This window comes from Hyperoodon ampullatus (assembly GCF_949752795.1).
Source record: "Hyperoodon ampullatus genome assembly, chromosome: 1".
Classification (NCBI taxonomy): Eukaryota; Metazoa; Chordata; class Mammalia; order Artiodactyla; family Ziphiidae; genus Hyperoodon; species Hyperoodon ampullatus.
Window position 1 is genome coordinate 112,227,657 of NC_136914.1, and position 26,482 is coordinate 112,254,138.

Consider the following 26,482-nt stretch of genomic DNA (forward strand, 5'->3'; position numbering starts at 1 on the left):
AAATTATAAATAAAGTGGAAGAAGATTTTATTTTATTTTATTGTTTTATTGAAGTATAGTTGATTTACAATGTTGTGTTAGTTTCTGGGATACAGCAAAGTGATTCAGTTTATATATATATATATTTTTTTCATATTCTTTTCCATTTTAGTTTATTACAAGATATCGAATATAGTTCCCTGTGCTATACAGTAGGACCTTGTTGTTTATCTGTTTTACATATAGTACTTTGTATCTGCTAAACCCAAACTCCTGATTTATCCCCCCCTCAGCCCCTTACACCTTTGGTAACCATAAGTTTGTTTTCTATGTCTGTGACTCTATTTCTGTTTTGTAAATAAGTTTATTTGTATCATTTTTTAGATTCCACATATAAGTGATATCATATGATATTTGTCTTTCTCTGTCTGACTTACTTCACTTAGTATAATAATCTCTAGGTCTATCCCTGTTGCTGCAAATGGCATCATTTCATTCTTTTTGATAGCTGAGTAATATTCCATTGTATACATCTACCACATCTTCTTTATCCATTCATCTGTCGATGGACATTTAGGTTGTTTCATGTCTTTGCTATTGTAAATAGTGCTGCTGTAAACATTGAGGTGCATGTATCTTTTCCAGTTAGAGTTTTCTCTGGATATATGCCCAGGAGTGGGATTTTTGGATCATGTGGTAACTCTATTTCTAGTTTTTTAAGGAGCCTCCATACTGTTCTCTGTAGTGGCTGCACCAATTTATATTCCCACCCACAGTGTAGAAGAGTTCCCCTTTCTCCACACTTTCTCCAGCATTTATTATTTCTAGACTTAAAAAAATATGTTATTGGAGTATACTTGATTGATTTGCAGACTTTTTAATGATGGCCATTCTTACTGGTGTGAGGTGATACCTCACTGTAGTTGTGATTTGTATTTTTCCGATAATTACCTATGTTGAGCATCTTTTCATGTTCCTGTTGGCCATCTGTATGTCTTCTTTGGGGAGATGTCTATTTAGGTCTTCTGTCCATTTTTTGACTGGGTTGTTTGTTCTTTGTTATTGAGTTCTATGAGCTGTTTATATATTTTGGAGATTAATCCCTTGCTGGTTGCATCATTTGCAAATGTTTTTTCCCATTCTGAAGGTTGTCTTTTTGTTTTGTTTATGGTTTCCTTTCCTGTACAGAAGCTTGTTAAGTTTGATTAGGTCCCATTTGTTTATTTTTGCTTTATTTCTCTTGCCTTGGGAGACTGACCTAAGAAAACATTGATACGATTTATGTAAGAGAATGTTTTGCCTATATTCTCTTCTAGGAGTTTTATGGTGTCCTGTCTTATATTTAAGTCTTTAAGCAAGTTTGAGTTTATTTTTGTGTATGGTGTGAGGGACTATTCTAACTTCATTGATTTACGTGCAGCTGTACAGCTTTCCCAACACTGCTTGTTGAAGAGACTGTGGTTTCTCCATTGTTTATTCTTGTCTCCTTCATCAAAGATTAATTGACCATAGGTGTGCAGGTTTATTTCTGAGCTCTCTATACTCTCATTGATCCATATGTCTTTTTTGTGCTAATACCATGCTGTTTTGATTACAGTAGCTTTGTAGTATTTTCTGAATTGTGGGAGGGATATGCCTCCAGCTTTGTTCTTTTTCCTCAGAACTGCTTTGACAATTCTGAGTCTTTTGTGGTTCTGTATAAATTTTAGGATTATAGAACTAGAACACATGTTCAGGTTCTGTGAAAAATGTCATGGGTAGTTTGATAGGGGTCACATTAAATCTCTACATTGCTTTGGGTAGTATGGCCATTTTAACAATGTTGATTCTTCCAATCCAAGAGTGTGGGGTATCTTTCTATTTCTTTGAATCATCTTCAAGTTCCCTTATCAGTGTTTTATAGTTCTCAGCATATAAGTCTTTCACCCCCTTGGTCAGCTTTATTCCTAAATATTTTATTCTTTTTGATGCAATTTTTTAAAACTTTTACAATAGATCTAATTAATTTGCCCATTTGAATGAATAAATATCTTTTTTAGCATCTTTATTGGATTATAATTGCTTTACAATGTTGTGTTAGTTTCTGCTGTACAACAAAGTGAATCAGATGTATGTATACATATATCCCCTCCCTCTTGAGCCTCCTTCCCACCCTTCCCATCCCACCCCTCTAGGTCATCACAAAGCACCGAGCTGATCTCCCTGTGCAATACAGCAGCTTCCCACTAGCTATCTGTTTTACACATGGTAGTGTATATATGTCAGTGCTGCTCTTTCAATTCGTCCCAGCCTCCCCTTCCCCCCCATGTCCACAAGTCCATTCTCTACATCTGCATCTCTATTCCTGCCTGGCCACTAGGTTCATCAGTACCATTTTTCTAGATTCCATATATGTGCTTTAATATATGGTATTTGTTTTTCTCTTTCTGACTTACTTCACTCTCTATGGCAGACTCTGGGTCCATCCACATCACTACAAATGACTCAGTGTTGTTCCTTTTTATGGCTGAGTAACATCTCATTGTATATATGTACCACATTTTCTTTATCCATTTATCTGTTGATGGACATTTAGGTTGCTTCTATGTCCTAGCTATTGTAAATAGTGCTGCAGTGAATATTGGGGTACATGTATCTTTTTGAATTATGATTTTCTCAGGGTATATGTCCAGTAGTGGGATTGCTGGGTCATCTGATAATTCTATTTTTAGTTTTCTAAGGAACCTCCATACTGTTCTCCATAGGGGCTGTATCAATTTACATTCCCACCAGCAGTGCAGGAGGGTTCCCTTGATGCAATTTTAAAAGGGATTTGTTTTTTTTTTTTACTTTCCATTTCTGATATTTGTTAGTGTAAAGAAATGTGACAGGGCTTCCCTGGTGGCGCAGTGGTTGAGAGTCTGCCTGCCGATGCAGGGGACGCGGGTTCGTGCCCCGGTCTGGGAGGATCCCACATGCCGCGGAGCGGCTGGGCCCGTGAGCCATGGCCACTGAGCCTGCGCGTCCGGAGCCTGTGCTCCGCAACAGGAGAGGCCACAGCAGTGAGAGGCCCGCGTACCGCAAAAAAAAATAAAACCAAAAAAAAAAAGAAATGTGACAGATTTCTGTGTGTTAATCTTGTATCCTGCTACCTTGCTGAATTCATTTATCAGTTCTAGTAGTTTTCATGTGGAGTCTCTAGGGTTCTCTCTATATAGTATCATGTCATCTGCATATGATGACAGTTTTGCCTCTGGCCTTCTCATTTGGATACCTTTTATTTCATTTCCTTGTTTGATTGCTGTGGCTAGGACTTCCAATACTATGTTGAATAGAAGAGGTAAGAGTGGGCATCCTTGTCTTTTTCCAGAGTTTAGTGGGAAGGCTTTCAGCTTTCACTGATGAGTATTATGTTGGCTGTGAGTTTGTCATAAATAGCTTTTATTATGTTGAGATATATTCCCTCTTTACCCATTTTGGTAAGAGTTTTTTTTTTATCATGAATGGATGTTGAGTTTTATCAAATGCTTTTTCTCCATCTATTGAGATGATCATGTGGGTTTTGTCTTTTCTTTTGTTGATGTGGTGTATCACCTTGATTGATATGCATATATTGTACCATCCTTGTCACCCTGGGATGATTCTAAGTTGATTGTGGTGTATGATTTTTTTATGTGTTGGTGGATTCGGTGTGCTAATATTTTGTTGAGAATTTTTGCACCTGTATTCATCAAAGATATTGGCCTGTAATTGTTGGTAGTGTCTTTTTCTAGTTTTGGTATCAGGGTGATGGTGTGTTCATGGAATAAATTTGGGAGTGTTCCCTCCTTTTCAGTCTTTTGGAAGAGTTTGAGAAGGATTAGTATAAGCTCTTCTTTGTATGTTTGGTAGAATTCCCTAGTGAAGCCGTCTGGTCCTGGACTTTTGTTTGCAGTGAGCTTTTTTAAATTACAGATTCTGTTTCACTTCTAGTGATTGGTCTGTCCAAATTATCTATTTCTTCTTGATTCAGTTTTGGTGGGCTGTATGTTTCTAGAAACTTGTCCATTTCTTCTAAGTTGTCCAATTTGTTGGCATATAATTGTTGATAGTATTTGCTTATGGTTTTTTGTATTTGTGCAGTTTTAGTTGTTATTTCTCCTCTTTCATTTCTTGTTTTGTTTATTTGGGCCCTCTCTCTTTTCTTCTTGGTGAGTCTGGCCAGAGGTTTGTCAATTTTGTTTACCCTTTCAAAAATCCAGATCTTGGTTTTATTGATTTTTTTCTAATTTTTAAAATCTCTATTTCATTTATTTCCTCTTTGATCTTTATTATTTCCCTCCTTCTGATGACCTTAGGTTTTATTTGTTCTTTTTCTAATTCTATTAGGTGGTAGGTTAGGTTGTTTATTTGAGATTTCCTTGTTTTTTGAGGAAGGCTTGTGTCAGTATGAACTTCCCTCTGAGGACTGCTTTTGCTGCATACCCTAGATTTTGTATGGTTGTGTTTTCTTTGTCATTTGTCTCAAGGTATTTTTTTTTTTTTTTTTTTTTTTGCGGTACGCGGGCCTCTCGCCGCCGCGGCCTCTCCCACCGCGGAGCACAGGCCCCGGATGCGCAGGCCCAGCGGCCACGGCTCACGGGCCCAGCCGCTCCGCGGCACGCGGGATCCTCCTGGACCGGGGCACGAACCCATGTCCCCCACACCGGCAGGCGGACTCCCAACCACTGCGCCACCAGGGAAGCCCTCAAGGTATTTTTTTTATTTCCTCTTTCATTTCATGGTTGACCCATTGGTTTTTTAGTAGCATGTTGTTTAGTCTCCATGTAATCTTTGTTTTTTCTCATTTCTCTTTCTGTGGTTGATTTCTAGTTTCATCCTGTTATGGTCATAAAACATGCTTGAAATAATTTCTACCCTCTTAAATTTGTTGAGGCTTGTTTTGTGTCCCAATATGTGATCTATCCTAGAGAATGTTCCACATGCACTTGAAAAAAATTCTGGGGTGTATCCTGCATTTTGTTTTGTTTTGTTTTGTTTGGATGTAATGTCCTGAAAATATCAATGAAGTCTAACTGTTTTATTGTATCATAGGATCTCTGTTGTGTTACTGATTTCTATCTGGAAGATCTTTCCACTGATGTGAGTGGGGTGTTAAAGTCTCCTACTATTATTGTATTCCCATCAGTTTCTCCCTTTATGTCTGTTAGTATTTGTTTAATGTGTTTGAGTGCTCTTACGTTGGGTGCACATATGTTAACAAGTGTAATATCCTCTTCTTGTATTGGTCATTTTATCATTATATAGTGACCTTCTTTTTCTATCTTTATGGCCTTTGTTTTAAAGTCTATTTGTCTGATATGAGTATTGCTACCCCTGCTTTCTTGTCATTTCCATTTGCATGAAATATCTTTTTTCCATCCCCTTGATTTCAGTCTATGTGGGTCTCTTGTAGGCAGTATACTCTAGGCTCTTGTTTTATTATCCAATCTGCCACTCTTTGTCTTTTTTTTTTTTTTTTTTTTTTTGTGGTACGCGGGCCTCTCACTGTTGTGGCCTCTCCCGCTGCGGAGCACAGGCTCCGGACCCGCAGGCTCAGTGGCCATGGCTCACGGGCCCAGCTGCTCCGCAGCATGTGGGATCTTCCCGGACCGGGGCATGAACCCGTGTCCCCTGCATCAGCAGGCGGACTCTCAACCACTGCGCCACCTGGGAAGCCCCACTCTTTGTCTTTTGATTCGAGCATTTAGTCCATTGACATTCAAGGTAATTATTGATAGATATTACCTATTGCCATTTTAAACCTTGTTTTCCAGTTGATTTTGTATTTCTTCTTTGTTCCTTTTTTTTCTTTTTGTTTTTCCTTTTGTGGCTTGCTGATTTTCATTTTGTTTTGCTTGCTTGAGTTCTTTTCTGTTTGGGTTCTTTTTTGTGAATCTATTGTATGTTTTTGATTTGTGGTTACCCTGTTTTGCAAGTATGCTAACCTATTACTATATCTACTTGCTTTAGACTGGTAGTCATATTGGCTGAAACACATTCTTTAAAAAAATCTACATTTTATTACTCCCCTCCCCAACATTTTATGATTTTGGTGTCCTCTTTTACATCTTCATGTTTATCCTTTTGCTGTTCATTGTAGTTATCATCGCTTTCACAAGAACTTTTTTTTTTTAATCTGTGTACAGTCTTATTTAAGTGATTTACTTTCCCATTGTGATTTTCTCTTTCCTGTAGATTCTTGGTTCTTTTCTATTTAAAGAAGGCCTTTCAATATTTCTTTTAGGATAGGTTTAGTATTGCTGTATTCTGTTAGTTTTTGCTTTTCTTAGTAATTCTTTACCTTTCCTTCTGTTCTAAATGATAATCTTTCTGGGTAGAGTATCTTAGGTTGCAAATTTTTCCCCTTCAGAACTTTGAATATATCTTGCCACCCCCTTCTGGCCTGCAATATTTCTTCGGAGAAATCAGCTGATAGCCTTATAGGAGTTCCCTTTCCTCTTTCACAGCTCCCTCCCAGGGCCCATTCTGATTCTTTTTTTTTCTCTTCTTCTTCTTTCATTCTACCCAGTTATATGGTGATCTTTCTTGCAGTTTTGGTTGTATGAGATCTTCTGCCAGCATTCAGTAGGTATTCTGTGAGGATTTTTCCACATGTAGATGTATTTTGATGTATTTTGGGAGGAGGTGAGCTCCACATCCTTTTATTCCACCATCTTGATCTCCCTCAAAGCTTTTATTTAAATCATAAAATTCACAGTGAAGTGTGTCCCGTGCTATAAGTTTACTCTAAGTGGGCTCTCCTGGTGCTAGTTAGTCTCAGGGAATGTGGATCTTCAAACACCATTTAAAAATAGCGTAACGCAAAGCAGTGCCACACCAGTGGGACAGCTCTCACATGATACTGCTTCAAGTTTTGGCTCCACATGGCTCAGTGGACAGTGCAACTCTTTTTGTCAGGCCAGGAGTTGTCTCTCCTTCTAGAAGGAGTGCTAGTGTAAAATAGACACTTCCTTTGATTATCAGAAATTGCTTCCTGTCTCTTAAAAGTTGAAGCATAAGACATTTCTTTAAAGCAGTGAATCTACTAGAATCTGAATTCCACAAACATGTTTAGACAAAGAAGAATTTCTCATATAGAACACCCTTCTCCTTTGGGGAGAAAGTGGGGTAAGAAAATGCTACCCCATTGAAGGGAGAGGTGCAGAAGACTCCCAGTATTAAAAGTATCTTTTCTGATGTTGGATCTATTATTTTTTTTTGTTATAAATTTATTTATTTATTTTTGGCTGCATTGGGTCTTCGTTGCTGTGTGTGGGCTTTCTCTAGTTGCAGCGAGTGGGAGCTACTCTTCGTTGCGGTGTGTGGGCTTATCATTGCAGTGGCTTCTCTTGTTGAGGAGCACAGGCTCTAGATGTACAGTCTTCAATAGCTGTGGTATGCCAGCTGAGTAGTTGTGGCTCGTGGGCTCTAGAGAGCAGGCTCAGTAGTTGTGGCGCACGGGCTTAGTTGCTCCACAGCATGTGGGATCTTCCCGGACCAGGGCTCGAACCCATGTCCCCTCCATTGGCAGGCAGATTCTTAACTACTGCTCCACCAGGGAAGCCCTGGATCTATTATGTTCTTAATTGTCTAGAGTGTGCAATTTGTATGAAAAGAGAAAGATTTATGCATGAAATAATCAGTAAAGCAAGGCAAAGAGTGATTAAGAATGGACATTAATGGTGCAAACCATTTACTTAGTACATTCATTCATTCCCCAACTTGTTTCAGAAAGAAAATGATCCAGGCTGGGTTTAGCCAGCCTTCAGAAAATTGGGTGGGGGGGATCAGTTGAGGCTGGAGTGGTTAAGGAAGGCTCCTGGGAGGAGGCCAAATGTGAGGCAAGTCCTCTTGATTGAGTAGGATTTCTATGGAGATGTGTGTGAAGAATGAGAAGAGTATTCCAGGGAGAGGCAGCAGTGTGGATGCAGGTAAGGTGGTAAAATGACTCCCTGTGGATGTAAAAAGGAATCATGTGGTGGGAATAGAGTGGATATCCAGTTGTAGGGAGTAAAGGGATATCCAGTTGTCTAGGAAGAATGGAGACATATTATAAAACACCTTCAGTGTCTGTCACTTTAGTGTTTGTCCCTGGAGTCCATAGGCCATGTGAAACCACTAAAATTTTCCCAGCAAAGAGCGACAGAAAATGGATTCTATCCCCTGGTTTAGTAACACATCACTGTATGGCATTTGTCCTGCATAGGAACAAATTATCACCATATCGTCTCTTCCTGTCTTATAGGCAGACACTGATGCTTTCTGTGATTTCAAGTTTGTCCCACTGAACACACACTCTCTTTCTTCCAGCTGAGTCCTCCCTCTCTCTGTCTCCCTTCACTCCCCTACTCCTGTTTTCTCCCTATTTCTCTCATCTTGGCCCTTCTAGTAGGCTCCTGCCTTTCCCTCCTCTGTCTTAATTCCTACTCTTCAGAGCTATGGTCGTCTTGCTCCAGCAAGGGATGGATAAGCTTCTCCAGTTGACAGTATATTTCATGTCTTTGTGTCACAGTGGGAATCTTTGTTGCTTTCCTTATTTCTCTACAAATAGAGTATACAGTGACTTTGCAAATACATTCTACATTTGAGAAATAAAAGCAATAAAAGCATCAGTAAGGTAATGGGGAGAGCTGGCTTCAGGACTCCTGAGGGTATTCTGTACTGACCTTATTCTTGCTACCTTCTGAAGAAACATAAATTTCAGCTGCTGCTCTGCCTATTTTTATCCCATAAAGCTTACGACATAAATTCTTAAGGTTGTAGAATTTTTCTTTCAGGTTTAGTACTACAGATTGTTGGTTGTAGAAAATCCAGGAAAGAAGAGCTTCCCTGGTGGTACGGTGGTTGGGGATCCACCTGCCAATGCAGGGGACACGGGTTCGAGCCCTGATCCAGGAAGATCCCACATGCTGCGGAGCAGCTAAGCCTGTGCGCCACAGCTACTGAGCCTGTGCTCTAGAGCCCGTGAGCCACAACTACTGAGGCCATGTGCCACAACTACTGAAGCCCGTGCGCCTAGAGCCCGCACACCATATGGAAGACTAGTCCCCGCTCACTGCAACTAGAGTAAGCCAGTGTGCAGCAACGAAGACCCAACGTAGCCAAAAATAAATAAATTAATTAAAAAAAAAAAGAAAATCCAGGAAGGAAGATATGAGTTTGGAAAGTATTTTGACGTCTGAAAGTCAGGACTCAGGATGGCACCAGGAAAAGTGTCACAGACTGAGTTGCTGCTCCAGCAGCAGAGGAATGGGTGGCAGTGATATTTTGGGGTTGGCAAAAATAGCAACAATAATGAGGAGACCTTCATGCAAATATATGCATCATTTTTCAATGTAAGGTTTTCATAATGCTTGGGGACTCATGAACCTTCTTGAAACAATTATTGAAACTTCTTGAAACAGTCATTGGTAATGATGATCTTATGGTTAAACAAAATGACAAGTTCTGATATGCTCTAGTCATATCCAACAAGACTTCATTTATCTAGTAACCTTGAAATAGAAACATAAACATAAATTTATATTTAAATTTATTCCTGATAACTGAAACTCTTAATTTTATTATAACCATGTTTGATGAAAAGACTTTGAAAACCCTTGCAAATGCCATGACTTCTAAATGAAATCCATTATTTAGAATGTATATGTATGAAAGTTATGGAAAACCCATATTGTCTTAAATAGCAATAGGAATTTATTGGTTCTTATAACCGAAAACTCTAAAGCATGGGCGTGTCAGACAAGAGTTGATCCAATGGCTCAGTGATATCAGGGAACACTGAGTGCTTTTCTGTGTCCCTACTGTGTTCTCTATGGTGTTGGCTTGAGGCCAGCTTGCTTCATGAGCACAGGGTGGCTGCCGGTAAACTGTGGGAATGCATGCTGCCTTGTTTGCTCCAATAGGAGAAAGAAAGTTGCTTTACACAACTATCTAACAAAATGCTGGGCTCTAGTCTGAGGAGACTAATAAGTCAAGTCTGCCCATCCAAATGCCGTCCTGTGATTGGGGTAGGGACGGGGTGAGGGGACTGGTGGGGAGAAGACCATGCCCTGAATTAGGCCTCTAGTACACACCAGTCCTTGATCCAGTCACTGTGGCAGGGAGGGTAGCATTAGTTTTCATTTTAGAGCTTAGAAATTTTCTGATTGTTACAACACCCAGGTACTCTTATGCTAATGTTTAGGCAGTCATGGTAATCAGAGGATCTCAACATTTATTATAAGCAAACAAGGTACCCTTAAAAACATCTGCTGGAAAAGGGAGAATGCTAACAATCATTAAGGCTTAGAGATGGATACATGAGGGTCCCTTAAGCTCTTTTCTTGAGTCTTGTGCATATTTCAATATTTCCATAACAAAAAGGAAAGAAATAAACTATCTATCTGGTCATCTTGAGGGTGCCCAAGTTTTCAGGATCATGTAGTATTGTCATCTGAAAAGCCCATTAAACTAGTGTTTTAGCCTGTGTGTCCCCCACAAGGTAGAGCCTGCATCCAGGTGTCATGTGGAGGTCATTTATTTATGTAAGTGCACCCAAGGAACAGGAGTGGGAGTCCGGGAAGAGTGTAATAGGGAAGCTGGGAAAACTGGTCACTGCTGGGGGCAAATGGACCTCAGTCCTGCTGAGACCCCTCTGAGGAGGCAGGTAGCATGCACGCCAGGATTGTTCCCTCCAGACAGGAAAGAGGGCAATGTTTATCTAGGGACTTCTATTGGTGAAGGGTGGCTCATACTCCCAGATATGCACATGCATCAGAGCAGCTAGGGACATTCCAGCAGATGCCAGGAAGCCCCATGTGCAGCACAGCAAGGTGCTGTCAGGTTGCATCCATGCACAGCTGGTCGCCACAGCCAGAGCTGGAAGAAAAGGGGTGAGCAACAGGGCATATGAGGCGTCTGATATAGCTGGTGTGGTCTGATGGCTTGGTTTTCTATTTACAAGTGCAGATCTGCTTCTGGATGCCCTCCTAGAATAGAGAAACAGAATCCAGCATTCTCTTCCTGATGCTCAGTGGAGGGAATCATCCATCATGAGATTTTCTCTGCATATGGAAGACTTCAATGCAGTTTATTTTAGCCTCCCATCTCCCTCCCCCTCCTGCCACTCCAGGCAAGAGGTCACCTTTTGAATTTTGCTTAAGGGTATTCATGCTCCAGGACACACTGTGATGTGATGACGGAGGGATGATGCATTGCCTCCAAGAGAGCACGGGGGATGAACCGCTGCTGCTGGAGACAGATGTCACCTCCTAACTGGGTTTTCACCAAACGTTAGAACCGACATCCAGAAAACCCAGGTCATATATCTCACAATTCTCCTATCGTTTTTCTCCTTCCCCTGAAGTAGATGAGTGACAGAGGATATGGTTCAAATTTTTTGGTAAGAAAAAGGGATGGAAAAAAGAAGTACCTTGAGCTGGTACTGTTTTTATATAATTGATTATATTTTGGAATTTGGGGTATACAGCAATATGTAATAGGACTGTTTTGAACTTCTTATTTTATTTACTTACCTATGTTTAAAGGTAGGGGTTCCAACCCCTCATAAGTCCTCCCATTGTGCTCTAACTTGTAGGGAACAGACCCAAGGAGTCAGTGAGAATCAGTACATCAGTTTCATGAATGGTGATCCAATGGTCCCCCAAATACAGGGCTCCCTGGGAAAGCTTGACTGAGAAAGAGGCCAAGGCTGAGATCAAAATGGGGGCATCCTATTTACATCTGCTTGTGACTCACTGGTGGGGAAATTGGAGCAAAAATAGACCTTGAATTCACTCACCTAAAACTGGAGGATCATAGCCCTCACATATGGTGCTGCTAACAGATTCAGAAGCCCCGGGAACAGCCTTCAGCCTTGTGTCTAGAAGAGAAGCCACACCCAGGTGGGCCTTTTGCCTGGAGCAAGAGAGGAGAGCCACTGACCTGTGACTGATCTGTGAGGTGACAACACAGAGCAGGCAGAAGAAGGTCCACATTACCTCTTCCACCTGTCCACCCTGGTAAAAATAACAAAAGCAGCAGCAAAATCAAGAAATAAAAAGAAAACAAGGTGCCAGGAAAATGCCTCTGTAGATACCACGTGCTCATTAGTTGGGTGTCTCCACCTCCCTTGGCAAGGAACAAGATGGGAAATGGTAACTCTCTCTGCCTCAGTGGGTAGTGGAGTAAAAACCCCTGACACAGTGCTGCAAGAGGAGGAACATGGGAGGGAGGGCAGCCGATTCCCCTCCGATGGAAATGTGAATCCAGATCTGCGGGAGCCTCCTAGGAGTCTGAATTTCATTTTCCTATTCACACTGGGATTCGATGGTAACAACCCATGTTTCCCATTGTACAAGGATTATAGATTTATTGTCCTTCTCATGATATACAAGCTGTGGCTCTATCTCACACAAAAATCCTCAACCAGCAGTTGGAAATCCACAGTTAGAACTTAAGTGAGCAGCGTGAGGTTGATCGCAAAGGCAACTCCTGTGCTGATAGTCCTCTCTGGACTCTTTGCTGGAACTCCCAGGGGCAAGATGGCATAGCTGACAGATGATGTTTCCCCCATTACCTTCCACTGCCCAAGCACGGGTCCGGTCAGCCCTTGGCTTCCTGGAAACCTCAAGCATCTTAAGCAAATAAAAAGCAGATCACCTATAATAAAAAAAAGTGGAGGGCTCTCATCTGTTTACGTAGTCACAGCAATGCTGGGCATGACCTCATGCTTTGTGGTAACAGGGCTTGAGGCAGTGAGGTGTCTAATTCCTGCAATCTGGGGACTTACTATCAGAGATAGATTATCCTGCTATATAAACTAGGTCCACACACCATTTTTCTTGTATCCTGTGGCAGAAAGACAAGTTGTTGGCTATTGACTTCTATTCCAATCAGTGCCTATTTTGTGGATTTTAGCAAACAGCTTTTACACTTGCTCTCTGGGTTCTCTTTGCTTATTTTAATTGACTCTCAGAAGGTGTGACCAGCAGAGATGGAAAGAATTTGGTTACATGTTAATTTTTTTCGGTCTTCTCTGGCTGGGGATTCTTCCATGTATAAGAACGAGTGTTAGGGGCTTCCCTGGTGGCGCAGTGGTTGAGAGTCTGCCTGCCGATGCAGAGGACGTGGGTTCGTGCCCCGGTCCGGGAAGATCCCACATGCCGCGGAGCGGCTGGGCCCGTGAGCCATGGCTGCTGAGCCTGCGTGTCCGGGGCCTGTGCTCCGCAACGGGAGAGGCCACAACAGTGAGAGGCCCGCGTACCGCAAAAAAAAAAAAAAAAGAACGAGTGTTAGGATCTCCAGCAGAGTGGCAGAATGGATGGTTAGCCATCCACCAAAGATGCATATTCTGCCTCTGTGGTATGGACCAGTGGCTGGAACCTGCTGCCCAGCTGGGGACTACATTTCCCAGCCTGCCCTCACCCTCCTCCCTCCCCCGCCCCCAAATCTGCCGGTGACCATGTGACTAGTTCTCACTAATAGAATATGAGCAGGAGTGATATGTCCCTTGTAGGTTGACATGGTGATGAAGCAGGTGTGCCTTGTCTATCCTCTTCCCATTTACCACCTGGAAATGAAGGGCTTAGGGACCCTAAAAGAAAGTGTAGACACAAGGTTAAAGTAACCTGGTTCCTGGGTTATGGCCTGCCCAGCTCCAGCATTTACATGAATTATACGGGTGAAAAAGTTCCCGTTATGTTGGGCCACTCAGATTTTGTAGTTTGCTTTCTCCAGAATAGAGTATTATTTTAATGACTATAGCCATCCAAGTTTGTTCCTGGAAGTAGTAAGTGCTCAATGTTTTTGAATTAATGAGTGAATGCACTTACTTTCTTTTGGAAATTTGTTTAATGAATCTACATAAAAGGGACAGAAAATGGTTAATGAGTAAATCCACAGATGTTGCAGAGAAAGGTTTTGTTGGGAAAACAACACAGGAATTAAGCATAGAGTAAATTACTTCTGAATATTAAGAGACAGTATTTCCAGATAGCACCCAGATCAGAAGTTGTCGTTTATCTGACAATAAGCATGGAACTCAGGTAAGTTTCTCTCATCCCACAGAGGAGAAAGCATGCAAGTCAACTGCAGCACTCTTTTTACAGTAATGGAAAGGAATTGTATTTTTAGCATGTGTGTACTTACAGAAAGAAAATACATTCTAATAGATGCAAAAATAGCCAGAGTTGTAGAGAGGCATTCACTTCCACTGCAAAAGACAGGTTGAGAATTCTCCGCTGTTGGTTACATTGGTGAGAAATAGGGAGCAGCCTGATACTGATCAGGCAGGCCCCTTCATGAGACAGCCACCTTACCACTCCACCTCAATGCAGGTTTCCCAAATAGCCTTTGCTCCCACAGGCTGCAGGCCTTTGCACACATTCTTCCCTGTGCCCAAGCAATTGGACGGTAAAGAGCCTTCCAGTCTCACCTGTGAGGTCTTGTGTATGTCCACTCAGCCTTGCAGGCTCAGTTGAAACGTCACTTCCTCCGTGAAGCCTCCTCTGGCCTCTCTTTGTCTCTTCCTCTTCTATGTGCCCACAGCACAGTTTCATCCTACGGTTAGAGATCTGTTTGTATCATTGTAGTTTTCTGTTTATAATTGGTTTCCCCCACCAGACTCAGCTCTGTGAAGTTATACACTGAATTCGATTGATTGTTACAGCCTGAAACATGCCACAGTGTTAAATTCATAGGAGTTAAATTATGGTTCCAAGTGAACTGATGAATTAATAATTAATAAGGGTTTGGAGGACATACCTGAGAATATCTCAGTTTATCTTAATGTACAGTAGAATTTGTTTCCTTAAGCTAAGGATGAATTATTTTGAAAACTTTCAGTAAAAACTTTAGTTTGTTGGTTTGTTTGTTTTTGTAAAACCACACAGTGTTTCTACAGACTGGAAGACTTTCCCTTCTTGTAACCCCTAACTCAGGAGTTTCTGAAAATAATTGGAGCACATTCATCTTTCCTATTATTCTCAATATGTTAATATTTGCTTTAAAAATACTTTTAGGAGTTTTAGATTTACAGAATAATCAAGAAGAGAGTAGTACAGTGAGTTCCCTTTCACCCCCAATTTCCCCTATTTTCGACATCTTGCATGACTGTCATACATTTGTGACAGCTAATGAACCAATACTGATATGCTATTATTAACAAAAGACCATAGTTAATTCATATTTCCTTAGTTTTTACCTAATTTTCTTTTTCTGTTCCAGAATCCCATCCAGGTTACCACATTACATGTAGTTGTCATGTCTCCTTAGGCTCCTCTTAGCTGTGGCAGTTTTTCTGATTTTCCTTGTTTTTTATTACCTTGATAGTTCTGAGGAGTTATGGTCAAATGTTTTGCAGGATGCCCCTCGACTGTAATTTATCTGATGTTTATCTCACAAATAGACTTGTATAGTGGGTTTTGGGGAGGAAAGCCACAGAGGTAAAGGGTCATGTCACCAAATGCCTTCTTTCACTTAGCCATATGCATTTTAGATGTATCCATGTCTTTTTGTGGCTTGATAGCTCATTTCATTTTTTCCCCTCTTTCAATACATGTTTATTGCATATTTACTATGTCATCCATATTGTGGTAAAACATCCATAACATCAAATTTATCATTTTCATCATTTTAAAGTATACAATTTAGTGGCTTTAAACACATTCACATTATTGTGCAATCACCACCACTGTTTCACCATCTGCAACTTAAATTCTATACCCATTACTCAATAACTCCCCATTCTCCTCTCAAGCCCCTAGTAACCTCTATTCTACTTTGTCTCTATGAATTTGCATATTCCAGGAAACTCATATAAATGAAATTACACAGTATTTGTCCTTTTATGTCTGGCTTTTTTCACTTAGCTTAATGTTTTCAAGGATCATCCATGTTGTAGCATGTGTCAGAATTTCATGTCTTTTTAAGGCTGAATAACATCCCATTGTATGTATATATCACATTTTGTTTATCCACTCATCTGTTGATGGGTATTTGGGTTGTTTCCACCTTCTTGGGTATTGTGAATAATATTGTTATGAGTATTGGTGCTCATTTTATTTTATTACTGAATAATATTCTATTGTATGGTATCACATTTTATCCATTCACCTGTTGAAGGGCATTTTGGTAGCTTCCAGAGTTTGGCAGATATGAATAAAGCTGCTATAAACATTTGCAGCTGGTTGTTTTGTAGACATAAGTGTTCAAATCAGTTAGGTGAATACCTAGGAGTGAAATCGCCATATAATATGGTAAGATTATGTTTAGCTTTGTGAAAAACTGCCAAACTATCTCCCGAAGTGGCTGTATGATTTTTCACTCCTACCAGCAATGAGTGACCATTCTGTTGCTCCATATCCTCACCAGCATTGGATGTTGGCAATGTTTTGAATTTTAACCTTTCTAATAAATATGTAGTAGTATCACATTGTATTAATTTGCAATTCCCTAATAATATGTGCTGTTCAACATATTTCATATGCTTATTTGCCATCTGTATGTCTTCTTTAATGAGGTGTCTATTCAGATCTTTTGCCCATTTTAAAATTTGGTTGTTTATTTCCTTATTGCTAAGTTTAAAGAGTTCTTTGTATCTTTTGTATATAACTCCTATATCAGATATATTTGCAAATATTTTCCCCTAATATGTGGCTTGTTTTTTCATTCTCTTTCAGACTAGATATTTTAATTTTATTGAGATCCAACTTATTTTTTTCTTTTAAGGATCATGCTTTTGATGTATCTAAAAGCTCAAATCTATGGTCAATTAGATTTTCTCCCATGTTTTCTTCTGGAAGTTTTATAGTTTGTTTTACATTAGGTCTATGATCCATTGAGTTAATTTTTTTGAAAGGTTAAGGTCTATGTCTAGATTAATTTTTTTGCATTTGAAAGTCCAGTTGTTCCAGAACCATTTGTTGAAAAAACAATTCCTTCTCCATTGAATTGTCTTTGCTTCTTTGCTAAAGTTCAGTTTACCTATTTGTGTTGGTCTATTTCTGGGCTTTTTGTTCTACTCCATTGATTTATGTGTCTGTTCTTTTGACAGTACTATGCTGTCTTGATTGATATAGCTTTATAGTAAGCCTTGAAGTTGAGTAGTGTCAGTCCTCAAATTTTGTGCTGCTGCTCCTTCAGTTATATTTTGCTATTCTATGTTTTTTGCCTTTCCATGTACATTTTATTTATTTTTATTTTTATTTATTTATTTTTTTTTGCGGTACGTGGACCTCTCACTGTTGTGGCCTCTCCCACTGCGGAGCACAGGATCCAGACGCGCAGGCTCAGCGGCCATGGCTCACAGGCCCAGCCGCTCCGCGGCATGTGGGATCTTCCCAGACTGGGGCACGAACCCATGTCCCCTGCATCGGCAGGCGGACTCTCAACCACTGCGCCACCAGGGAAGCCCTCCATGTACATTTTAGAATCAGGTTGTTCATATCTACAAAATAGTTTGCTCTGATTTTCACTGGAATTTCATTGAATCTGTAGATCAATTTGGGAAAATTAACACCTTAACAATATTGAGTTTCCAGTCTATTAACATCGAATATCTCTCCATTTAGTTAGATATTCTTTCATTTCTTTGTTTCTGATACTTTTCTTTGTTCTGAAGTCTGCTTTGTCTGAAATTAATGTGGCTATTTCAGCTTTCTTTCAATTATTACTAGCATTAGCATGATTAGTATGATTAGTATACTAATCATACCCTTAACTTTCAACCTATCTATGTCTTTATGTTTAAAGTGGATTTCTTGTAGACAAAATTATAGTTGGGTCTTGTTTGTATCATCTCTGATAATCTCTGACTTTTAATTGTAGTGTTTGGAACATTCAGATTTAAAGTGATTATTGATATAGTTAGAGTAATATGTATCATATTGGAACTATTTTTTTGTTTGCTGCACTTTTTATTTCTTTTTTCCTTCCCCATTTCTCCTGCTTTCTCTGGGTTTAATGAACATTTTACATAGCTCCATTTTTCCCCTCTCTTCATATATCAATTATACTTCTTTTAAAAATTTTTAGTAGTTGCCGTAGAGATTGCAATACATACTTACAATTAATCTACATCTACTTTTTTATTGCGGTACGCGGGTCTCCCACCGCTGTGGCCCCTCCCACCGCGGAGCACAGGCTTCGGATGTGCAGGCCCAGCGGCCACGGCCCATGGGCCCAGCCACTCCGCGGCACGCGGGATCCTCCCGGACCTGGGCACTAACTCGCGCCCCCCGCATCGGCAGGCGGACTCTCAACCACTGCGCCAGCAGGGAAGCCCTACATCTACTTTTTAAATAACACCAAATTGCTTCTCAGGTAGAGCAGGTACTTTATAACACAGTATTCCCAGTGCTTCCTTCCTGTCCCTTATAAAACTGTTATCAGTTATTTCACTTATCCCTATGTTATAATCACGCAGTATGTTGTTACTATTATTATTTTGAACAAACATCTATTTTTTTCAATTAATAATATGAAAAGTAAAACATTTTGTTTCATCTAAATTTATTCCTTCTTTGATGTTTTACTTTTTAAATGTAGATCTGAGCCTCTGACCTATATCATTTTGCTTCTCTCTGAAGAACTTCTGATGATAACTTCTGTCAGCATTTTTCTCCTATTGTTAGACTTTATTTTCAGCTTTATTAAGGTATGATGGACAGATAAAACTGTAAGATATTTAAAGTGTACAATGTTATGATTTGATATACACATACACTGTGAAAGGATTTCCCCATTAAGTTAATTAACACATCTATCACCTCACGTATTTACCCCTCCCCCTTTTTTGGAGAACATGTAAGTTATACGCTCTTAGCAAGTTTACTCATACAGTATAGTGTTATTAACTATAGTCACCATGTTATGTATTATATCCTAATATCTTATTCATACTATAATACAAAGTTTGTACCGTTTATCCACATCTCCCCATTCTCCCACATCCCAGTCCCTGGAAATCATCATTCTAGTCTCATTCTATCAGTTTGGCTTCTTAAAATTCCACATGTAAGTGATATCATACAGAATTTGTCTTTTTTTTTTCTTCCAGTTTTACTGAGAATTGAAATACAGCACTGTATAAGTTTAAGGTGTATAGTATAATTATTTGACTTGCAAACATTACTACATGATTATCACTTTAAGTTTAGGGAATACCCACCATCTCATATAGATACAAAATTAAAGAAATATAAAATTTTTTTCTTGTGATGAGAATTACTCTCTAAACAACTTTAATATATAACATATAGCAGTGTTAATTATATTTATCATGTTCTACATTACGTCCCTAGTACTTATTTATCTTATAACTGAAAGTTTGTACCTTTTGACCCCCTTCATCCAATCCCTCCCCAACTCCCCACCTCTGATAACCACAAATCTGACCTCTTTTTCTATGAGCTTGTTTTGTTGTTTTTGAAGTGTAATTGACCTACAATACTATGTTAGTTCCTGGAATACAACATAATGATTTGATATTTCTACACATTACAAAATGATCACCATGATAAGTCTAGTTACCATCTATCACCCTACAAAGATATTACATAATTATTGACTATATTCCTCACGCTGTACGTTTCATACCCGGGACTCATTTATTTTGTAACTGGAAGTTCGTACCTCTTAATCGTCCTCACCCACTTCTCTCTTCCCCTAACCCCCGTCCTCTGGCAACCACTTGTTTTTTCTCTATATATATGACTCTATTTCTGTTTAGTTCTGTTTGTTCATTTGTTTTGTTTTTTAGATTCCACATATGAGTGAAATCATACATTATTTGTCTTTCTCTGTCTGACTTATTTCACTGAGCATAATACCCTCTAGGTCCATCCATGTTCCCACAAATGGCAAGAGTTATAGCTGAGTAATATTCATGTGTGTGTGCGTGTGCGTGTGCGTGTGTGTGTATCTCACATCTTCTTTATCCATTCTTCTATTGATGGGCACTTAGGTTGCTTCCATATCTTGACTATTGTAAACAATGCTGGGATAAGCATAGTGGTGCATGTATCTTTTCCAATTAGTATTTTCATTTTCTTCAGATAAATACTCAGGAGTGGAATTCTTGGATTATATGGTAGTTCTATTTTTAATTTTTTGAAGAACCTCCATGTTGTTTTCCATAGTGACTGCACCAATTTATATTCTCACCAACATTGCATGAGGGTTCCCTTTTCTCCACATCCTTGCCAATTTTTGTTATATGTTGTCTTTTTCATAATAGCCATTCTGACAGGTGTGATGTGATATCTCATTGTGGTTTTGATTTGCTTTTCCCTGATAGTGAGTGATGTTGAGCATCATTTCATGTACCTGTTGGCCATATATCTGTTAATATTTGCTTTATGCATTTAGGTGGTCCTATGGTGGGTGCATATATATTTACGATTGTTATATCATCTTGTGGATTGATCCCTTTTTCATCATGTAATGTCCTTCTTTGTCTCTTGTTACAGTCTTTGTTTTAATGTCTATTTTGTCTGATATAATTTTGTTACTGCAGCTTCTTTTTGTTTTCATTAGCATGGAATACCCTTTTTCATCCCCTCAGTTTAAGTCTTTGTGTTTCTTTACATCTGAAGTGAGTCTCTTGTAGGCAGCGTATAGATGGGTCTTGTTTTTGTATCTATTCAGCTACTCTGTGTCTTTTGATGGGAGTATTTAGTCCATTTGCATTTAAAGTAATTATTAATAGGTATGTTCTTATTACCATTTTGTTAATTGTTTTGGGGTTGTTTTTATAGTTCTTTTTTGTTCCTTCTTATTTTATTCCCTTGTGATTTGATGACTTTCTTTAGTGTTATGTTTGGATTCCTTTATCTTTTTGTGTGTATGTCAGCTGTAGATTTTTGCTTTGTGGTTACCATGAGGTTTATATATGGCAATCTATATCTATGTCTGTCTAGATATATATGATTGTTTTAAGTTGCTGATCTCTTAAGTTTTAATGCATTTTAACAGCACTTCTTTTTGACTCTCCCCCCAAGTTTAATGTTTTGACATATTTCACACCTTTTTGGGGGGTAGCCTTTACTTATTGTGACTATAGATGATTTTATTACTTTTGTCTCTTAACCTTCCTGCTAGCTTTATACATGGTTGATCTACTACCTTTACTGTATATTTGCCTTTACCAATGAGATTTTTTCTTTTCATAATTTTCATATTTCTGGTTATAGCCTTTTCCTTTCTGCTTAGAGGAGCACTTTTAAGAATTCTGTAAACCTAGTTTTGTGGTGCTGAACTCTTTTAGCTTTTGCTTGTCTATGAAACTCTTGATATCTCCTTCGAATATGAATGTAGCCTTGCCAGGTAGAGTATTCTTGGCTGTAGGTTTTTCCCTTTTATCACTTTTAATACATCATGCCATTCTCTTCTGGACTGCAGAATCTGCTGAAAAGTTACCTGATGGCCTTATGGGAGTTGCCTTGTATGTAACTAGTTGCTTTCCCTTTTTGCTATTAATATTCTCTCTTCAATTTTTGCCATTTTAACTACAGCGTGTTTTGGTGTGGTCCTCTTTGGGCAGATCTTGTTTGGGACTCTGATTCCTAGACCTGGATGTTTGGTTTTTTTTCCCCTTAGGTTAGGGAAGTTTTCAGCTATTATGTCTTCAGATATATTCTTTGCCCATTTCTCTCTTTTTTCTCTTTCTGGACCCCTATAATGTGACTGTTAGTATGCTTGATGTTGTATGTTAAACTATCCGTATTTTTAAAAATTCTTTCCTTTTTCTTTTCACGGGGCTTCCCTGGTGGCGCAGTGGTTGAGAGTCCGTCTGCTGATGCAGGGGACACGGGTTCGTGCCTCGGTCCGGGAAGATCCCACATGTCGTGGAGCGGCTGGGCCCGTGAGCCATGGCCGCTGGGCCTGTGCGTCCGGAGCCTGTGCTCCACAATGGGAGAGGCCACAACAGTGAGAGGCCCATGTACCGCAAAAAAAAAAAAAAAAAAAAAAAAAAAAATTATTTCCTTTTTCTTTTCAGCTTGAGTGATTTCCACTACTTTATCTTCCAGGTGGCTGACCTATTCCTCTGTATCATTTAATCTACTGTTAATTCCTTATAGTGTATTTTTAATTTCATTTATTGTATTCTTCAGCTCTGTTTCATTCTTCTTTGTATTTTCTAACTCTCTGTTAGAAACTTCTAACTTTGACTGTGTTCATCTGTTAGTCTCCCTAGTACATTGAGCATCTTTATGATCATTACCTTGAACTCATTGTTGGGTTGATTGCTTAGCTCCATTTCACTTAGTTTGTCTTCTTGGGTTTTTTCTTGTTCCTATGTTTGGAACATATTCCTCTGTCACCTCATTTTGCCTAATTCTCTGTTTTTATTTCTATGTATTTGGTAGGTTGGTTATGTTTTCCTGTCTTGGAGAAGTGGCCTTATGTAGGAGATGTCCTGTGGGGCCCAGAAGTGCACTCCTCTCTGTTCACCAAAACTACATGCTCTGGGGGTGCCCTTTAAGTGGGCTGTGGGCCCTTCTGTTGCAGTGGGCTAACTACAGTGGGCACACTATAGGTGTGGCTGGACCTTGGTCTGGTTAATTGCCAGGCCCTGCTTAGTGTGGAGGCTGCTGGCCACTGTTGGGTGGGGCTGGGTCCTGGCACAGCTGGCTGCATGACCTGGGGAGTCCTGGTCCTTGTGCTGGCTCACTGGGGGGCAGTGCAAGGTCATGAGGCACCTGGCTGAAGAGCCCTGGGTGGTCCTGGGGCTAGTGCTGGCCCACTGGTGAGCAAAGTTGGGTCTTGAGGTTGTTGTCTCCAGGGCCAGGGATTCTGGAGCTAGTGTTAGCCTGCTCATTCATGGGATCACAGCCTGGGGAGGGTCCCAGGGCTGATGTTGGCCTGTTGGTTCATGGGACCAATTCCTGACATGGCTGGCTGTGGGGTCTGGGGTGTCCCAGAGCTGGTGTTGGCCCACTGGTGGCTGGGGCTGGTGCTCAGTGGTGTCCCAAGGCTGGTGCTGGCCCACTGGTTGGTAGGCTGAGTCCTGGGACTAATGCCAGCCTGCTGGAGGGTGGAGCTGGGTCCTTGAGTCTCTGGCTGAGAGGCGTGGGGATCCTGGAGCTAGCGTTGGCCTGCTGGTTGGTGGGGCTGTGTGCTGGGTCCTCTGGTGATAGGGCCTGGTCCTGGGGTTGCTGGGGATTCACGAGGTCGTATGGCAGCCAGCCTGCTGGTAGGTGGGGCTATGTCCCTGCCTGGCTAGCTGCTTGGCCTGGGGGTCCCAGGACTGGTGCTGACTGGCTGGTGGGCAGTGTTGGGTCCTGGTGGTAATAAGCTAAAAGGAGAATTCCAAAATGGCCCCTATCAACACCAGTGTCTTCATGGTAGAATGAGCTTTTAAAAATGGCTTCTGCCAGCATCTGTGTCCCCAGGGTAAGTCCTAGTGGCCTCCTGACTCTCTGGGAGGCTCCCCAAGGTCAGCAAGTGAGTCTGACTCAAGCTCTTTTCAAATTACTGCTTCCGTGCTTGGTCTTGGAGCATGTATTGGGTTGGCCAAAAGGTTCATTTGGGTTTTCCCATAACATCTTACGGAAAAATCCGAATGAACTTTTTGGCCAACCCAATAAGATTTTGTGTGTGCCCTTTAAGGTTGGAGTTCCTGTTTTCTACAGCCCTCTGGCTCTCCCAAAAGTAACCTCCACTTACCTTCAAAGCCAAATGTTCCCGGGACTTGTCTTCCCAGTGCAGGACCCCTGGACTGGGAAGCCTAGTGTGGGGCTTGGATCCCTTGCTTCTAGGAAAGAGCCCTTTCAATTGTAATTATCCTTCCATTTGTGGGTCACCTACCTGGGGTATGGGTCTTGACTATACAGCATCTCTTTCCCCTCCTACCTGTCTCATCGTAATTCCTTCTTTATATCTTTAGTGGCAGAGGATCTTTTCTGCTAGTTTTTAGGTTGTTCTCATCGACAGTTGCTCTGTAAATAGTTGTGATTTTGGCATGCCTGTGGGAGTAGGTGAGCTCAGGGTCTTCCTGCTCTGCCATCTTGGCCACACATCTATAGTATTTGTCTGACTTATTTCACTCAATGCTCTCAAGGTGCATATGTGTTGTTGCAATGGCAGGATTTCCTTCCTTCTCATGGCTGAATAATTTTCCATTATATATATATATTATTGTATATATATGCATAAATGTATATTGTATATATAAAAAACACATCTTCTTCATTCATCTGTTGATGAACACTTAGGTTGTTTCAATATCTTGGCTATTCTGAGTAATGCTGCAATGAACATGGGAGTATAGATATCTCTTCAAGATCCTGTTCTCATTTCCTCTAGATATATATCCAGAAGTGAAATTGTTAGATCATATGGTAGTTCTATTTCTAATTTTTTTTTTTTTTTTTTTTTTTGCGGTACATGAGCCTCTCACTGTTGTGGCCTCTCCCGTTGCAGAGCACAGGCTCCGGACGCGCAGGCTCAGCGGCCATGGCTCACGGGCTCAGCCGCTCTGCGGCATGTGGGATCCTCCCAGACTGGGGCACGAACCCGTGTCCCCTGCATCGGCAGGCGGACTCTCAACCACTGCGCCACCAGGGAAGCCCTATTTCTAATTTTTAAAGGAATCTCCATAATGTTTCCCATAGTGGCTGCACTAATTTAATTTCCAATCAACAGTGCAAATTTGTTCCCTTTTCTCCACATCTTTGCCAACACTTGTTTTTTTCTTGTCTTTTTGATGATAGCTGTTCTAAGAGATATAAGATGATATCTCATTGTGGTTTTCATTTGCATTTACCTGATGATTAGTGATGTTAAGCACTTTTTCATGTACCTGTTAGCCATTTGTACATTTCTTTTGAAAAATGTCTATTCAGGTCATTTGCCCATTTAAAAAGTTGGATTTTTTGTGTTTTTTTGCTATTGAGTTATATGGAGTTCTGTATATATTTTGATTGTTAACCCCTTATCAGATATGTGGTTGGCAAATATTTTTTCCCATTCTATAGGTTGCCTTTTCATTTTGTTGATGGTTTCCTTTGATGTACATAAGCTTTTCAGTTTGATGTAGTCCTGCTTGTTTAGTTTTGCTTTTGTTGCCTTTGCTTTTGGTGTCAGATGCAAAATATCATTGCCAAAGATGTCAAGGAGTTTACTCCGTTTTCTTTTATGAGTTTTATAATTTCAGATCTTATGTTCAGGTCTTTAATGCATTTTGAATTGATTTTTGTGAACAGTGTAAGATAAGTGTATAAGTGTCCAGATTCATTTTTTGCATGTGTCAGTCCAGTTTTCCCAGCATCATTTATTAACGAGAATGTACTCTACCCATTATATATTCTTGGCTCCTTTGTCAAAACTTAACTGACCATACATGCATAGGTTTATCATGGGGCTCTTTATTCAGTTCCATTAATCTATGTGTCTCTTGTTCTTGTGTTGTTTTATTTTGTTTCTTATTTTTGCTAATATTTACTGTTTTACTGTGTTATAGTTGGAGGTAAGGAACTATGATGCCTCCATTTTTGTCCTTTTGTCTCAGGATTGCTTTGGCTATTCAGGGTCTTTTGTGGTCCCATAAAGATTTTAGGATTTTTAAAAATTTCTGCAACAAATGCAATTGGAATATGATAGGGATTGCTTTGAATCTGTACACTGCTAGCGGTAGTATGGACATTTTACCAATATTAATTTTTTTTATCCATGAACATGGAATATCTTTTCATTTATTTGTCTTCTTCAGTTTCTTTCATCAATGTTATATAGTTTTCAGTGTACAGTTCACCTCCTTGGTTAAACTTATTCCTAAGTATTTTATTCTTTTTGTTGCTCTTGTAAATGGGATTGTTTTCTTAATTTCTCTTTGTTTTTATTAATTTTTTAAACATCTTTATTGGGGTATAATTGCTTTACAATGTTGTGTTAGTTTCTGCTCTATAACAAAGTGAATCATCTGTGTGTATACTTATATCCCCATATCCTCTCCCTCTTGCATCTCTCTACCACCCTCCCTATCCCACCCCTCTAGGAGGTCACAAAGCACCGAGCTGATCTCCCTGTACTATGTGGCTGCTTCCCACTAGCTATTTTACATTTGGTAGAGTATATATGTCAGTGCCACTCTCTCACTTTGTTCCAGCTTACACTTCCCCCTCCCTGTGTCCTCAAGTCCATTCTCTACATCTGCGTCTTTATTCCTGTCCTGCCCCTAGGTTCCTCAGAACCATTTTTTTTTAGATTCCATATATATATGTGTTAGCATACGGTATTTGTTTTCCTCTTTCTGACTTACTTCACTCTGTATGACAGACTCTAGGTCCATCCACCTCACTACAAATAATTCAATTTCATTTCTTTTTATGGCTGAGTAATATTCCATTGTATATATGTGCCACATCTTCTTTATCCATTCATCTGTCGACACGTAGGTTGCTTCCATGTCCTGGCTATTGTGAATAGAGCTGCAATGAACATGTGGTACATGACTCTTTTTGAATTATGCTTTTCTCAGGGTATATGCCCACTAGTGGGATTGCTGGGTTGTATGGTAGTT